This window comes from Aotus nancymaae, unplaced genomic scaffold (assembly GCF_030222135.1).
Source record: "Aotus nancymaae isolate 86718 unplaced genomic scaffold, 86718_ANA_hifiasm-v0.15.2.pri h1tg000138l, whole genome shotgun sequence".
Taxonomy (NCBI): domain Eukaryota; kingdom Metazoa; phylum Chordata; class Mammalia; order Primates; family Aotidae; genus Aotus; species Aotus nancymaae.
Genome location: NW_026988553.1, coordinates 1,337,877 through 1,355,894, shown reverse-complemented (window position 1 = coordinate 1,355,894; position 18,018 = coordinate 1,337,877). Strand labels below are relative to the sequence as shown.

General features: G+C 38.0%; 1 protein-coding gene across 2 annotated transcripts in view; it reads left to right on the top strand.

The window, feature by feature from the left end:
• The first annotated feature begins 1,996 nt into the window (after positions 1–1,996).
• Positions 1,997–18,018, top strand: part of GABRA3 (gamma-aminobutyric acid type A receptor subunit alpha3) — a 240,400-nt gene continuing 224,378 nt past the window's right edge. The window contains exon 1 of one of the 2 annotated variants that reach the window (XM_021674574.2): positions 1,997–2,301. The gene's annotated coding sequence lies outside the window, so the exon portion shown is untranslated. The remainder of the gene's footprint in view (positions 2,302–18,018) is intronic. The other variant, XM_064371487.1, reaches the window with a different exon arrangement.

The following is an 18,018-nucleotide window of genomic DNA, read 5'->3' as shown; positions in this document are numbered from 1 at the left end:
GGGAGCCACCAGAAGCTAGAACAGACAAGAAATTGTCCTCTAGAATTTTGGAGGGAGTGTGATCCTACCAGCACCTTGATTTTAGACTTCTGGCCTTCAGAACTGTTAGACAATAAATTTCTGTTGTTTCAAGCTACTGAATTTACGTAATTTGTTAGGGGTTCCTTAGGAAACTAATACATCAACCTTATGCCAGTTCATATTTCTTTTTGCCAGTATACTAATCTATTCAATCCAATGGGCATTTATGCAAACAAATCTACACATAAAAATGAGTACCTATGCAGGAAAAAGTATTTATAGCTATATGCCCACGTACACACTTGCTTTGTGTGCAAGTTACATGTTACTTTTGTAGACAAAAATACTGTACCTGCAGTCAGCAATCTGAGTACTGGCCTTGACTCTGCCACTGAGTCACTATGACCTTGTGTGAGCTATGTTTTCTATTTAGTCTAGTTTCTTTTTCTGTACAATGATATGGTTATCTTTATGAGCCAACAACCCTAAGCTTACAAATACCCATCTATCTTCTACTCAATGTATGGATACATGCTTTTGAAGATGTATAGGTGTGTAGCACATGTGTTTCATTGGGTAGGAGTAGAGAGCATTGGAAAGTTGGGAGAAAAACCAACAGGATGGTAGTTTAAATAGAAATGGCACACTATGGGCAACATTGTAAATGCCTATTATGTCCCAGTCACTGTATGTATATTGACACTAGTATACTTAAACACACTATATAACTCACTTTCAATTAGATGCCCTCTGAATTTTTCTGACTTACTGGACTAGAAATCACAATATGAAGAGTTTGATTAAGAAAACTTTTATACTAATCATTATATGTGAGCAGATGCCGAATTCTTTGATAGGAAAAGTCTTTACTCATGTGCTTATATCTTATATTGGGATTGTCCCTGGATCACAAAAGATAGAATGTTGAATCAATGTGATTTGGAGTCCCATTTGGGGACTCACTTTTGGAGAACTTTTGAAATTTGGTAGTTTATGTTTTGTTTTCTGAGGGCCAACTTCTCCTTCACCTGGAATTTTCCTGTCTTTAGATTCCTAGACTATTAGTTCTGGAAGGGTCCTTTAAGATCATCTAATTCCATTACCATTCATTTGGTCATTGAGGATATTGAGGGCCAGATTGAAGAACTCGTTGAAAGCAACACAGCAATTTTCAGAGGCAGAACTCAAACCCAAGTTCCTTTAATTTATTTTTAGCCTAGCTTTCAAAAATTCCGAAGGGAATATAGGTGAATGTAATTGTGTGAGCCTATATTCCGTTCGGAATTTTTGAAAAGAAAGCATTGTGGTTCTGCTGCTTGTCTGTCTTGCCTACAGGGAAGCTAGAGCTGACAGTTTTGAATTGGGTCTGCACTTCACTAGGTTGAGGGTGGGTGTGGAAGTTAGGTCAATAGGGGATCAGTGTGGCCAAACTCTTTCTTCTTAGTGGAGTATTAATGACAACCCCTTTGATGTACATTTTTCTGGCTCATTATTGTCCCCAGAGATGGAATCTGAACAGACAAGATTGTCAAACCTTTATTTGGAGCCTGGATTAGAAGGCACGCCCATAGGGATGTAAGGGAGACAGAGGGAAAAGGAGGAAGCTCACTCTTCAGTCTTGGAGCAGCAAGTAAGCATCACACATCAGCTACAGTAACCCATACTTCCTTTATCCTCCTATTCGCTCTTACCCTTTTGCTCTCTTTCTCTTTCCTTTGCTTCCTCTGCTCCTCCTTTTCTTTCTGGGCTTCCCTCTATTTCTCTGTTGGATGCCTTAAGGAATAAAATACTACTTTAGTATTTCATTAAAAACAACCACATCTATAGCCTTGCAGTGCTGTATTCAGAGCCCCAGCACAACCGCCTGCTAAGCACCAGTGGTGAACCTAAAGCCAGCAAAGGGGGAGGGGAGAAGGGGAGGGGAGGAGGGGAGGGAGAAACTGACAGAGACGGAGGGAGGCAGATTGAGAGAGAGAGAGAGAGAGAGAGAGGGAGGGAGGGAGGGGGCGGGGAGAGAGAGAGGAGAGAGAGAGAGACAGAGAGAGAGACAGACAGAGAGAGAGAGAGAGAGAGAGAGAGAGAGAGAGATTGGGGGGGAGAGGTAGAGCGTGAGCGCGCTCAAGCTAGCGAGCAAACCAGAGAGACAGACCGAGAGAGGGACCAGGAGAGAGACCCAGAGAAAGAGAAGAAGCCAGAAGGCGAGCTCTCTGCAGGGCTCAACCTCCAACTTGTTTCAGTTCATTCATCCTTCTCTCCTCTCCGCTCAGACTGTAGAGCTCGGTAAGAAACATTGATGTTCCTTCTTCCCCCTCCCCCAAGCTCAGGTCTCCTTTAGCGATAGCATCTCTCCCCCGTACTGAGAGTCTCCTTGGGTTGGCCGGGAGGCGAGGCATGCTCTGCAGCTGTGATGCTATCCTGGGTTCCCCAGTGGGGCTGGTGGAAGCCCAGAGGCGGCATCTGAGCAGGGAGACACTGGGGTAAAACCCGATTTGAGGAAGGGGGGTTGTGATGTGGTAAATGCGTGATTTGCTTCATTGTCAGTGAATTGTTTTGTTCCTCTTTGGAAGCAGGTCAGCATTGACCTTGCAAATTGCTTGGGGGGCCCCAGCAGCTGCTGCAGAAAGCCACGGAGTGGCCCCTAGCCAAAGCAGACAGCACTGTCATGACCCCCCAGACAGCCCTAGGCACCAGGGATGGAGTAATGGCTGGAGCTTTCTCCCTTCTTTAACTCTTTCTCTGCAGCTGCTTCTCACTGCTGGAAATAAGAAAGAAGGAGGGTACCTTGCAGCCTCTTTCCCCATCTCCCCATTACCTCCCCCACATGCAACTGAGTAGAAAGTTGTAAATAACTCCTTCCTTTAAAGCAGGTTGAGACCTCCCCACTTCCTTTAAGGGGCTCACGGTGGGGTCAGCCCTGACTTCCTCCACAAACTTGGGAGGCTTGCCTTGTTTCCCTGAGAGAAGCTCCATTGCTTGCCCACCCTCAATTCCAGGTAGTTGAGCTGACATCCTAGACCAGAGATTCAGATACCCCACCCCATCCCACTCATAGGCATCATGTTAATTCCAGCTGTGTCCTTGGAAGGGAGGAAACACCTGATGGTTTGTCTGGAACTGGCTTCCCAGTTTGGTGCTCCTCTGACTCTGGCTGCGGGTGGCATGGGCAAGAAGACTGGGGGAAGGGTGGCTGTTGGATTTATGAAAAGCAGGGTGATGAGGTAGGATTACTAGCATGAATAGTTTGGGTTACTAAGGGTCAGCAAGTTCTGATTGTCTGGAGCTATGCAAAGACTGGTTGTAGCTCTTGTATTATAGCCCCTCTGAACTGGTAGGGGAACGGATCTAATTGTTTGATGGGAGCTTTTTAATTGAGTGACACTGCTGTGCCTGTGATAGTAATTATGACATCTTTAATACTAATCACTAACATTATTGAGTGTGTAGTATATTTTGGATTCTGGGCTGAGGATTTAGTGTGTATTACTTCATTGAATTCTTGTAGCAGAATAGTGCATTGAATAACAGACACTATTATCATCTTTGGTTTACTGATGAAACAGGTACAGAGAGGTTAAGTAACTTATCCAAGATTACAGAGCAATTAAATGTCCCAGTTGGAAATTAAAACACCGGCAATCTGGTTCCAAAATCCATGGTCCTAACCATTAAGCACTACTGCCTTCCTGGGGAGAGTTTTGCACCTTTGTCTGTTAGGCAAGTGTAGACACAATAGGTGTAGTGTGGCTTGACAAAATTTTTTGGGAAATAATGGCCTGGCCTTTGTGTAGAGTAATAGGCACTTAGGCTGGAGCCAGGCTTCACCTGGATTTCTGGAAGGGGCTGCCCAAAAGACTTTTATTGATCAGCTTGCTTTCCTTTGAAAATCATGCTTGGAAGGATTGCAGTTTTCATAACCTTATCCAACCAACATGCTCCGAACTGCGCCTTTTAGAAACAGACCTTATTCTTATTTCCTGAGCATTTGGCATTATTCTGTGCCGAAAATTTTAGAATACTAAAACCTTGGAACTGGAAGGAGCCCGAAAGGTCATTCATTAAGCTTTATTTCCCTCCCCACCAGTTCTTGAATTTATCATAAGCATCCAATTTGTTGACTGATTTCTATTTGAACTCCCTGCAGTGATAGAGAGCTCATTAGGTGGCTCTTTGTGTCTTGAGCAACTCTGATTGTCAGAAAGTATTCCCCATTATAAGCCAAAATCTGTTTCCCAATAACTTATATTCATTGGTTCTTTGGGAGCATCTGGAACAAATACGTTTTTTCTTAATTATAGTTCTTCAGTTAGTTGAATACAGCAATGATGCCTCCCTCTTAAACCTTGGATTTAATAAGACCACAGAGTAAAGGATTATCATTTACTTCATGCTGGAAATTAGACTATTATTAATATGGCCTAATAGCCCACTCGTTTGTTAACCACAGATTGACCCTACTGAGTTTTCTAAAGCAGCCCTGATAGTGTATGTTCTCCTCCTTGGATGAGCTTATTATCTGGTGTCAACTGGACTGATGGGAGCAAGGAAGGTCACTTTCATATTCCTAAAGACCAGAAATTGGTTAGTACTAGTCCTTCTAAAGCCCCCAGAATGTCTATGTGGCATCCAGACAATAAACATGCGGAAAAATTTGAGTGACAGGAATTTTCATAAAGAAAATTACGAAATTTTCTAATTTCAAAAAAAAGTCATGAAATGTTCTAATTTAATAAAGAAAATTACTACATTTGAAATAATGGTAGTTCAAGGTTTATACAGTGTATAAAAGGTAGAATAATAAACTGTTTTATCAGAAAACAACTCAGGAATAATGACATAACTGAGAAGATATAATGCAGTGAGACTGGGTGGAAAAGGGGTGAGTATGTGGTCACTAGAATGGAACACTGACTTGGCTGTTAGCAAATTTGGATTCCATTCCTAGCTCTGATGATTTGCCAATTATCTTGGACACATGACTTCTCCTCCATGTTCCTCAGTTTTTCCATCTATAAGATGTTGAGGTGGACTGTATCTCTAAGGGTCTTTCGACTCTGAAATTCTCTATCTGAAGTAAACTATAAGATTTCAGGCTTATGAGGGGCTTTGGAAATAATTAGGCCAGTGCTTCTCAAACTGTAATGTGTAAAAATATCTCCTGGGAATCTTGTTAAAATGCAAATTGTGATTCAAAAAGCCTATGGGAGGGGCCTCGGATTTCGCATTTTAACAAGCTATTAGGTGATCCTGAAACTGCTGTTCCACTGACCACACTTCAAGCAGCAAAGCTCTAGTAGAGTACTGGTCAAACTCTCTTAGTAAAGGAAAATTTTTTTGGTTTGTTCGTTTTTCTTAATCCATCACAGAAGACTGCTAATTTAGTAAAACAAATTAACCATGAACTACTAGAAAATGAAAGAAAAGACATACAAAAGATAAGCCCACATTTGTATTATTAGATTCAACAGACATAAAATGATTTTTTTCAAATTGCTGTAAAATTTTCTAAGTGCTTACTCTCGACTTCTGTACTTTGGTTCTCCCCGCCTGGTAATAAAAGTTCACAGACAAGCACTGATTGAAGGGCTACATTTTGAGTGCAGTGGTCTAGGCTACCTGCCCATCTAATTTAAGAGGACTGAATTAGGCCAAGCCTTAATTTCTAAATCACCTGTAAGATGATCTTTTACCCTCCAGTTAATTATCTCCTTTAATGAAGAACTTAACATTTATACAGAGTTGCATTGTTCACGTGTTGTGACAGCCAAAATGTTTGTTTTTTCTTAAAACTCTTAACTTCCTTAGAGTTTCTACAAATTACACTTTCAGTTATATATTCCAAGTGGGCGAGGGGCTGTATCAGTTCAGTTTGTTATACCATTAGCCATTAGCCTAGTGTATGACATAGAGTAGGTGCTTAATAAATGTTTGTTAAATAAATGAATGAACTGTTTGAGTTGTGGGGTCATACGTTCAATAAAGGAAAGGTAATTTGGGCTTTCTTCTGCAGTAGGGAGACAGGATTCATCCCATTTAAAAAATTTCTTACAGTGGATAAAAGGCCAACTTGACTACTTCAGAGAGCTACTTGGTATCTCAATTTTATTTTGAAGGGATTTTAGGAAGCCAGACAAATACTTTATGTACTCTACATTTCAAGTCTTTACTCTTAACTCAGACATTAATCAAATCAGTCATTCAGCACATTAGTTTTTTTTTTTTTATTAATTAATTCAGTAATGTGGTTAGGCACGGAAAAGAGGATACAAAGCTGGGCAAAACAGACATGGTCCCTGATTGCTTGGGGCTTAAAGTTTGATGGGGAAGAGGACATTAATCAGATAATTATACAGCTATGACATTCCACTTAATAACAAATGCTATGAAGGAAAAAATATGGGGGTGGGGCTATGAAGGCATACAACAGGAAACTGATCTAGTTTTGAATTTATGCAAAGTACCCTTGAGGAAGTGATACTGAGGTTGAGTAGAGACTTGTATGGGGGTGGGGTAGAGAGAATGGAGGTGGTGGAGCAGTTTTCTAGATGGAGGGGAGAGCGTGTACAAGGGCTCTGTGAAAAGAGAAGCATATCCAATTTGAGAAGTGTAACAAAAGCTGGTGTGGCTGGAGTGGGCCATTATAAGGCTGTTGGTCTTTATTCTAGAAAGAGTGGGATTGACTAAAAGGCTTTGAGCAGGATGACTGACACGGCTTAAACAGAATCTATTCAGTATAAGGTTACTAAGTGCCTACGATGAACCAAAGATAATGTGGGAGATACAGAATTATTTAGGAATAGCTTCTGTCCTACAAGATTGACACAGTCAAGTAGGAAAGAGAAGAAATACACAAACAACTGTAGGACTAGGAGATGAGATCTACACCCATAAAAGAGAAGCAAAGGACTTTAAGTAGATCAAAGACACCTTCCTAGAAGTGGTATTTGAAATGAGCTTTGAAGATTAGACAAACTTTGAGTATGTGGAATTAGGGGATGGGACAGGTATTCTAGGCAGAGAGGCTAGTTGTGTTGGAGTAAAGTGTATGCAGAAATACTTACATGAGATGTGTTTGGCAAGATAGGTGGAGGGCTTGACTGTAAATCATATTTAATGCTAGATGTGAAAATTAGAACTTTATATGAAAAAGAGATGGAACTCCCTCATTTTATGGATGAGCAAACCCATCCTGAGAGGGTGAGTGACTTGATTTGCCTGAGGTCACACAGGTAGTACTATTGTTGTCGCTCAATGAAAGATACTGAGCACATTTGAAAATATGGGATTAGAGCTCTGGAAAGAAGTCAACTGGAGAGAGTGATTTGAGAGTTATTGCCTCTCAATACTTAACATAGAATAAAAGAGATCTAGGGGTGGTACTTTAATAATGCTTTCTTTTTTTAGGATATAGGGGAAAAAGATGAACCTTGCGTGAAGTCTACAAAGTAGAAAAAGTCAGAAATATGGAAGGAAAATTAGAAGAGTACAGTGTTACGAAGGTGTCAAGAGAGGAGAGACACCTTCTAATCTATTTATTACATACATACAATTTACTAGGCATGGAGAATATAATGGTGAGCAAAACAGACAAAGTTATTGCCATCCTGGGCTCATGGTTTAGATGACGAGATAGACATTATTCGACAAACCACTGAACTATATAGTAATAAATTGTGATTCATATGTAGAGGAAAATGTACCACTTTAAGAAGAAAGGTGTGGTCACCTTTATTGAACTTCAGAGCAGAGTTGAGTAGTGATAAACGATACCTGGATTTTAACAGTCCTTTCCACTCTGATGGTCACAGTGCTTACCAACACTTCAGTTGGATGATGAATATCCATTTTGTGAAAGTTTGACAGATGATTGTTGTGACATAGTAAGGGAAGGTGAGGGTCCCTCTAGGCTCATGTCCACAGGAGCACTGACTTACTGAAAAATCAGGTTATATGTCATGTAGCTTAACTGAAATTCACAAAAACCCAGCGTCTTTCCCAGATCCTCCAACTCTCTCGATTCCACAATTTATAGAAAGAGGCACCTGATTAAAAAATATGAAGAATTTGATGTTAAAAATCCCTCTTAAAATGGGATTTCTATAGCCTAGTCCTGGTTTGGATACTTGGTTTGTTGTGACTTATCACTTGTCTTGTTTGACCCTAAATTTCCATAACTGTAAAATAAGGTGGAGTGTTGGAAAAAGATTTTGAACAGGGTGACTGGCGTGGCCTAAACTGAATCCATTCAGATATTTACAAAAACCCTTCAAGCTGTAGGGTTCTATAGTTCATGTTCTGCTCCATACTGTGTTCTCATGGTTCTGTGCAGGTAGTTCAGGTTCGGTCACTTATATAAGCAACACTAATAACTTTATACAGAATTCTGAAGGTTGATAATTTCCGTGGAAGTATTCACAGACTTTGGAAGAGGTCGTTAGAATGCACTTTCCTTGTTTTATCCTGAGGTGATTTAAATTGTGACTGTCCTGAGAGTTAAAGAAAGAACTTACTGTATTGTAAAATTTATAGTAAGGCTGGATGTTAGGTGATATTTCTATTACTGCTGGTTTGAAATAAACTAAAGTCACTTAAAATCAGATGGGACAGGATACTGTTAAATACATACAAGGTGATTATCTCATTCTGAAATGTAATGGTCCAGGTAATCTCTTCCTGTGGGGAAGATAAATGTGAGGGAAATACTGGTTGGTAATATAAAAGCATTTGTATGCTATAAAGCATGATGTTAAACATATTGATATCTGCACAAAGTATGTATCCTAACTATACACAGAAAGGGGAATAAAACTATCCAAGATGTATATTTTGAAGGGTGCTTTTCTCTTTAAAAAGTGATTTCTTAAAAAAAATACAAGTGTTACATATATTTTTTGAAGGGAAGGGAAGGTGGATACAGATGGAATTATGTAAGTGATCATAGCATGAAACAACTTTTCAAAATAGTACAAGAGGAGCTCAGAAATGGCAGGACCCTTAACAATCATGTAATGGCAGTCTTATCATCCAGTACATATGGTCGTCAGTTTTCAGTGTGAATGGTTCTAGAAAAGGTTGCTTAACACTACCAGATAATAGACAGCTTGATTGTTAGCAAGTCATTCTTCATACTGACCTGAAATCTATCTTCTGGATCTAAATGATTAGTCTTGCACCTTAGAGCAACAGCAATACTAAGTAATTACTAGTCCCCTTCCTCCTAATGGCCACTCAAATGTTTAACCATGGTTTGTTCTTCTTCTCTTCTATTCTTCAGTTTATATATTGCTAGTTCTTGAGCTTATGTAATATGTATTTTGAGTACCTTCTACAGCAGACACTTCCATTTTCAGTATTCCTTTTAATATATGGTGTCCAAAACTGGACCCACTACTTTAAGCATGGATGGCCAGCACTTCCATTAAAAAACATTGTGCATATTTTCTAATATACCTTAAGATTGTAATATCTATCATTAAATTGTTTTTCCTGATTATAAAAGTAAAACAACCTAATTATAGAACATTTGGAAAATGAAGAGACATTTACAAAAATCATCTGTAAATCCCTATGCCAGAGATAACTTGCTGTATTTCCTTTCAGATGTGTTTCCATGTTTATATAATTGGGATCACATCTTATATGTGATATTTTTGATCTGGCTCTTTTGTTGGTATTATATTATGATCATTTCCCCACATCATTCAGCAGCCTTCAAACAATTTTTAATAGCTGCATACTTTTCAGTTTTCAATTTCTACCATAATTGTATGACAGTTCACGTATTGGTCATTTAAATTATTTTTGCTTCTTTGAACCTCACCTTTTATAGGTCTTTATTCAAATGTCATATTTGAATTCTAAATGATCTCACATAAAAATGCAAACCCATCTTTCCCAATATCGACTCTTCCCCTTTCTTAGTTTACTTTTTTTTAACCCCTTGGTTTGTGTCATCACCTAATAGAATATATACATTGCATCTATTGTCTGGATTCCTGTTTTAGGGTATAAGTCCCTCAAGCACAGGGATTTTTTTCCCCATTTTGTTCACTCTTATGTCCCCTAGAACTTAAAATAATGTCTGACGCATTGTACATACTTACTAAGTATTTGTTGAATGAATTATTAAGATGAGTTTTTGTGAGGGGCATTACTGGGTCTGAAAATTCTAACTAAAGGCTTTTGATAAATATGTGGTGTTCCACTGTATAAGATTGTTGATTACTGTCCATACACCTATGACAGTGCTGGCTACTGTCATTGTTTTAAAAGTTTTTACCAAGCTGATAGGGACAAAATGGTACCTTACTTGATGTGTTTCTTTTATTATAATTAGATTGAATACTTTTTTATATTTCTTGATCAATTTTGTTTCCTCTCTATGAACATCTATTCATGGTCTTTGTACATGTTTCCATTAAGAACTTACATTTTTTTATTTGTATGTACAATGAATATTTAGTAGACATTAGACCTTTTTCTGTCAAATGGAGGGAAAATATTCCACATACATTTTCAATGTTTATATTTAAAAGTTTACATTTTAAATTGACTTTTATGCATAGCAGTCTTAATTTTATGTAATTATATTTATCTTTTCATTTGTAATTTCTGATTAATTTGTGTTTAAAAATTTCTTCCTCATTCAAAATTGGATAAATTCTTAAATGGATTTAGTTTTAGCTGTTATTGCTTATGTTTAATCCCTCTGGAATTTATTTTGCTGTGTGGTGTGAGGCAATTTTCTAAATTGTTTTCCCTGCCAATTGTTTCATAGCACCAAATACTGAATAATTCATTCATTCCCACTGTTCTGTAACATATATAAATTGAAACATATAATAGATTCTCTTTGGAATTTATCTATTTTTCATTTCTTTTAGTCTGTCTCTTCTTGTCCTAGTTACAAAGTTTAAATACTATTATAGCTTTAAAATAATTTTTTTTATTGTACTTTAAGTTCTGGGGTACACGTGCAGATCTTGCAGGATTGTTGCATAGGTACACACATGCCATGGTGGTTTGCTGTCTCCATCCCCCCATCACCTACATCAGACATTTCTCCCAGTGTTATCCCTCCCCAAACTCCCCGCCCCCCACTGTCCCTCCCCTAGTTCCCCACTCCCCAACAGACCCCAGTGTGTGATGTTCCCCTCCCTGTGCCCATGTGTTCTCATTGTTTAACACCCACCTATGAGTGAGAACATGTGGTATTTGGTTTTCTGTTCTTGTGTCAGTTTGCTAAGAATGATGGTTTCCAGATTCATCCACGTCCCTACAAAGGACATGAACTCATCCCTTTTTATGGCTGCATAGTATGCCATGGTGTATATGTGCCAAATTTTCTTTGTCCAGTCTATCATCGATGGGCATTTGGGTTGGTTCCAAGTCTTTGCTATTGTAAACAGTGCTGCAATGAACATACAAGTGCATGTGTCTTTAAAATAGAGTGATTTATAATCCTTTGGGTATATACCCACTAATGGGATTACTGGGTCAAATGGTATTTCTATTTCTAGATCCTTGAGGAATCACCACACTGTCTTCCACAGTGGTTGAACTAATTTACACTCCCACCAACAGTGTAAAAGTGTTCCTATTTCTCCACATCCTCTCCAGCATCTGTTGGCTCCAGATTTATTAATGATCACCATTCTAACTGGCGTGAGATGGTATCTCAATGTGGTTTTGATTTGCATTTCTCTAATAACCAGTGATGATGAGCATTTTTTCATGTTTGTTGGCCGCATAAATGTCTTCTTTTGAAAAGTGTCTGTCATATCCTTTCCCTGCTTTTGAATGGGTTTGTTTTTTTCTTGTAAATCTGCTTTAGTTCTTTGTAGATTCTCGACATTAGCCCTTTGTCAGATGGGTAGATTGCAAAAATTTTTTCCCATTCTGTTGGTTGCCAGTTCACTCTAATGATTGTTTCTTTTGCTGTGCAGAAACTCTTAAGTTTAATTAGATCCCATTTGTCTATTTTGGCTTTTGTTGCCATTGATTTTGGTGTTTTAGTTATGAAGTCCTAGCCTATGCCTATGTCCTGAATGATATTGCCTAGGATTTCTTCTAGGGTTTTTATGGTGTTAAGTCTTATGTTTAAATATTTAATCCATCTGGAGTTAATTTTAGTGTAAGGTGTAAAGGAAGGGGTCCAATTTCAGCTTTCTGCACATGGCTAACCAGTTTTCCCAACACCATTTATTAAATAGGGAATACTTTACCCATTGCTTGTTTTTGTCAGGTTTGTCAAAGATCAGATGGTTGTAGATGTGTGGCGTTGCTTCCAAGGCCTCCGTTCTGTTCTACTGCTCTATATCTCTGTTTTGGTACCAGTACCATGCTATTCTGATGACTTTAGCCTTGTAGTATAGTTTGAAGTCAGGTAGTGTAATGCCTCCAGCTTTGTTCTTTTTGCTTAGGATTGTCTTGGCTATGAGGGCTCTCTTTTGGTTCCATATGAAGTTTAAAGAGGGGTTTTCCAGCTCTGTGAAGAAGGTCAGTGGTAGCTTGATAGGGATAGCATTAAATCTATAAATTACTTTGGGCAGTATGGCCATTTTCATGATATTGATTCTTTCTAACCATGAACATGGAATGTTTTTCCATCTGTTTGTGTCCTCTCTTATTTCCTTGAGCAATGGTTTGTAGTTCTCATTGAAGAGGTCCTTTACATCCTTTGTTAGTTGTATTCCTAGGTATTTTATTCTCTTTGTATCAATTGTGAATGGGAGTTCGCTCATGATTTGGCTCTCTGTCTGTTATTGGTGTGTAGGAATGCTTGTGATTTTTGCACATTGATTTTGTATCCTGAGACTTTGCTGAAGTTACTTGTCAGCTTAAGGAGATTTTTGGCTGAGACGACGGGGTCTTCTAAATATACAATTATGTCTTCTGCAAATGGAGACAATTTGACGTCCTCTTTTCCTAACTAAATATCTTTTATTTCTTTTTCTTGCCTGATTGCTCTGGCTAGAACTTCCAATACTGTGTTGAATGGGAGTGATTAGAGAGGGCACCCTTGTCTAGTGCCAGTTTTCAAAGGGAATGCTTCCAGTTTTTATCCATTGAGTATGATATTGGCTGTGGGTTTGTTGTAAATACCTTTTATTATTTTGAAATATGTTCCATCAATACCTAGTTTATTGAGGGTTTTTAGCATAAAGCGCTATTGAATTTTGTTGAAGGTCTTCTCTGCATCTATTGAGATAATCATGTGGCTTTTGTCTTTGGTTCTGTTTATGTGATGGATTATGTTTATAGATTTGCATATGTTGAACCAACTTTGCATCCCTGGGATGAACACTACTTGATCATGATGGATCAGCTTTTTGATGTGCTGTTCTACTCAGTTTGCCAGTATTTTATTGAAGATTTTTGCATCAGTGTTCATCATGGATATTGGCCTGAAATTTTTTCTTTTAGTTGTGTCTCTGCCAGGTTTTGGTATCAGGATGATGTTGGTCTCATAAAATGAGTTAGGGAGGATTTCCTATTTTTGTATTGTTTGGAATATTTTCGGAAGGAACAGTACCAGCCCCTCTTTGTATGTCTGGTAGAATTCGGTCTTGAACCTGTCTGGACCTGGACTTTTTTTGGTTGGTAGGCTATTAATCGCTGCTTCAGCTTTGGACCTTGTTATTGGTCTATTCAGGGTTTCAACTTCTTCCTGGTTTAGTGTTGGGAAGGTGCAAGTGTCCAGGAATTTATCCATTTCTTCCAGATTTACTGGTTTATGTGCATAGAGTTTTTCTGTAGTAATCTCTGATGATAGTTTGTACTTCTGTGGAATCAGTGGTGATATTGCCTTTATCATTTTCATTGCATTATTTGATTCTTCTCTCTTTTCTTTTTTATTAATCTGGCTAATGGTCTATCTGTTTTGTTGATCTTTTCAAAAAAACAGCTCCTGGATTTATTGATTTTTTTTAAAGGATTTTTTTGTGTCTCTAATCTTTGTTATGTCTTGTCTTCTGCTATCTTTTGAGATTTTTTTTTTTTTTTTGGATAAGTCTTTTTTTTTTATTGCATTTTAGGTTTTGGGGTACATGTGAAAAACATGCAAAGTTGTTGCATAGGTGCATTCGTGGCAGTGTGATTTGCTGCCTCCCTCCCCCTCACCCATATCTGGCATTTCTCCCCATGCTATCCCTCCCCAACTCCCCCCGCCGCTGTCCCCCCAACTCCCCTGCAACAAAGGGCTGATATCCAGAATTTACAACGAGCTAAAAGAGATTTTTTTTTTATCTTCCTCCTCTAGCTCTTTCACAGTTTTGCCTATAGGGTGTCGATTTTAGATCTTTCCTCACTTCTCATGTGGGCATTTATTGCTATAAATTTCCCTCTAGACACTGCATTAAATGCGTCCCAGAGATTCTGGTACATTATGTCTTTGTTCTCATTGGTTTTGAAGAACATCTTTATTTCTGCCTTCATTTCATTGTTTATCCAGTCATCATTCTGGAGCAGGTTGTTCAGTTTGCATGTAGTTGTGCAGTTTTGAGTGAGTTTCTTAATCCTGAGTTCTAATTTGATTGCACTGTTGTCTGAGAGAGTGGTTGTTATGATTTCCATTCTTTTGCATTTGCTGAGGAGTGATTTACTTCCAATTATGTGGTCAATTTTAGAGTAAGTGCGATGTGGTGCTGAGATGAATGTATATTCTCTGGATGTGGGATGGAAAGTTCTATAGGTATTAGGTCCGCTTGGTCCAGATCTGTGTTCAAGTCCTGGATATCTTTGTTGATTTTCTGTCCTGTTGATCTGTCTAATATTGACAGTGGAGTGTTAATGTCTCCCACTATTATTTTGCAGTAGTCTAAGTCTCTGTAGGTCATTAAGAACTGTTTTATGTATCTGGGTGCTCTTGTTTTGGGTGCATATGTATTTAGGGTAGTTGGCTCTTCTTGTTGCATTGATCCTTTTACCATTATGTAATGTCCTTCTTTGTCTCTTTTGATCTTTGTTGTTTTAAAGTCCATTTTATCAGAGAGTAAGATTGCAACCCCTGCTTTTTTTTTGCTCTCCATTTGCTTGGCAAATCTTCCCCCATCCCTTTATTTTGAGTCTATGTGTGTCTTTGCATGTGAGATGGCTCTCCTGAATACAGCACACCAATGGGTCTTTATTTTTACCCGGTTTGCCAGTCTGTGTCTTTCGATTGGGGCATTTAGGCCATTTACATTTAATGTTAATATTGTTATGTATGAATTTGATCCTGCCGTTTTGTTACTGGCTGTTTGTCTTGCCCGTTAGTTGACGCTGTTTCTTCATTGTGTCATTGGTCTTTTCCATTTGGTACGTTTTTGCAGTGGCTGGTACTGGTTGTTCCATTCCATGTTTAGTGTTTCCTTCAGGAGCTCTTGTAAGGCAAGTCTGGTGCTGACGAAAGCTCTCAGCATTTGCTTGTCCATAAAGGATTTTATTTCTCCTTCACTTATGAAGCTTAGTTTGGCTGGATATGAAATTCTGGGTTGAAAGTTCTTTTTTTTAACGATGTTGAATATTGCTCCCCGCCCCCACACACCCCGCCCCCCGGACTCTATTCTGTCTTGTAGGGTTTTTGCCGAGAAATCTGCTGTGAATCTGATGGGATTTCCTTTGTGGGTGACCCGATCTTTCTCTCTGGCTGCTCTTAGCACTTTTTCTTTCATTTCAACCCTGGTGAATCTGATGATTATGTGCCTTGGGGTTGCTCTTCTGGAGGAATATCTTTGTGGTGTTCTCTGTATTTCCTGGATTTAATGTTGGCCTGCCTTGCTAGGTTGGGGAAGTTCTCCTGGATAATATCCTGAAGAATGTTTTCCAGCTTGGATTCATTCTCCTCATCACATTCAGGTACTCTGATCAAGCATAAATTAGGTCTTTTCACATAATCCCATATTTCTTGGAGGCTTCGTTCATTTCTTTTCACTCTTTTTTTCTCTAATCTTGCCTTCTCATTTTATTTCATTGAGTTGATCTTCAGTCTCTGATATCCTTTCTTCTGCTAGATTCCACTATTGAAACTTGTGTATGCTTTGTGAAGTTATTGTGCTGTGTTTTTCAGCTCCATCAAGTCGTTTATGTTTTTCTCTAAGCTGGTTATTCTAGTTAGCATTTTGTCTAACCTTTTTTCAAGGTTTTTAGTTTCTTTGCATTAGGTTAGAACATATTCCTTTAGCTCAGAGAAGTTCGTTATTACTGACCTTCTGAAGCCTGCTTCTGTCAATTAGTCAAACTCATTCTCCATCCTGTTTTGTTCCCTTGCTGGTGAGGAGTTGTGATCCCTTGGAGGAGGAGAGATGTTCTGTTCTTTGACAATTTCATCCTTTTTGTGCTGATTTCTTCCCATCTTCATGGATTTATCTACCTTTGGTCTTTGAAGTTGGTGATTTCAGATGGGGTCTTTGAGTGGACATCCTTTCTGTTGATGTTGAAGCATCAACAGAAATGTTCTTTAGAACATTAGTTTTAGAAAACTAAATGTTCTTTAGTTTTCCTTCTAACAGTCTGGCCTCTCTGCTGTAGGACTGCTGGGGGTCCACTCCAGACCTTGTTTGTCTGAGCATCACCTGTGGGGGCTGTGGAGCAGCGAGGATTGCTGCCTGATGTTTCCTCTGGTAGCTTCATTCCAGAAGGGTACCTGCCAGATGTCAGCCAGAGCTCTCCTTGGTTGGAAACACGGAGATCATTCACCTTCTGTGTGTCTCTCACTGGGAACTGTGCTCCAGAGCTGTTCCTATTCAGCCATCTTGGCAGAAGTCTCTAAAATAATTTTTATTACCTCAGCTCTTCTACTTATTAGCTGTGTAGTCTCTTTAAGTCTAAGTTTGTTTTTCTGTATAGAATAGCGGTAGAATTTATTTTGTGCTCTTAATTTTGTGAAGGAGCTCTTTCTACTATTATTTTTGCTAATTGATTATGCAGAAAATTAATATTTAGAATTTTAACTTCTTTTTTTTACTTTACTCATATTTATTATTATAAATTTATAGTTTACAAGTTATTTTCTTGTTTTTTTTCTCATTTTTTATTTAGGAAACTTAAGGGAAACTCAGAGAATCAAAACAGTGAACAAGTAACCACATATATACTACTCAGGTGAACAACTGTTAGCATTTTGTCTTTTTGGCTTCTGATATGTTTTAATAATATAAATAGAACATTATAGATACACTTTAAATTTCTTTGTGTCTAGCTGCCACTTAATTCTTTTCCACATCCCTACAAACATGACATTTGGGGCCACTCACATTTGCATAAATTTTTAGTCAGTTGCTTCTTCTTACTGATTTGTAATATATATATATATGATTATATATATATTTGCATATATCTCCTTCTATAATGTTACTTCTCTTTCTATTTTGTTTATGGGGTCCTTTATCACTACAGAAGTTTTAAGTTTTCATTTCAGATTTATCAATCTTTTCCTTCATGAATTGTGCTTTTTGTATCATGCTTAAGAGATATTCCTGATGCTATGATCATAAAAAGTGTTCTCCAAAATTTTGTTGAAGAATTTAAGAAATTTTCTTTACAGTTAGTGCTTTAATTCATCTGGATTTTATTCTTATATGTGATGTAAAATATTAAGCAGTTTTTTTTCCATGTAAACTACCATTTGTTTTAAATATCATTTATACACAACTAGTTTAGAATGCAAACTTCACCACATTGCCTAAGTTTTTTACCTGTTTGGGTCTTTTTCTGGGGTCTCTATTGTGTTTCATTAATCTATTTGTCTACACTTGTGTTATTTTACTTATAAATGCTTTAAAATGAATTTGATATTTGTAAAGTCATCAAGTTACTGTTCACTGCCTTCACCCACACTCACACCTCTTTTCTTGTTTTTTTTTTTTTTTTTTTCTGAATTATGTTATTTTTGGCCCTTTGTTCACTTACTTTAGTTTTAAAATGAGATTATCAAATTACTAGAAAATCATGTTTCTTTTTCTTGAAATTATATTGAATCTATAGAATGATTTGAAGAAGAATTGACATCCTTTTGACAGA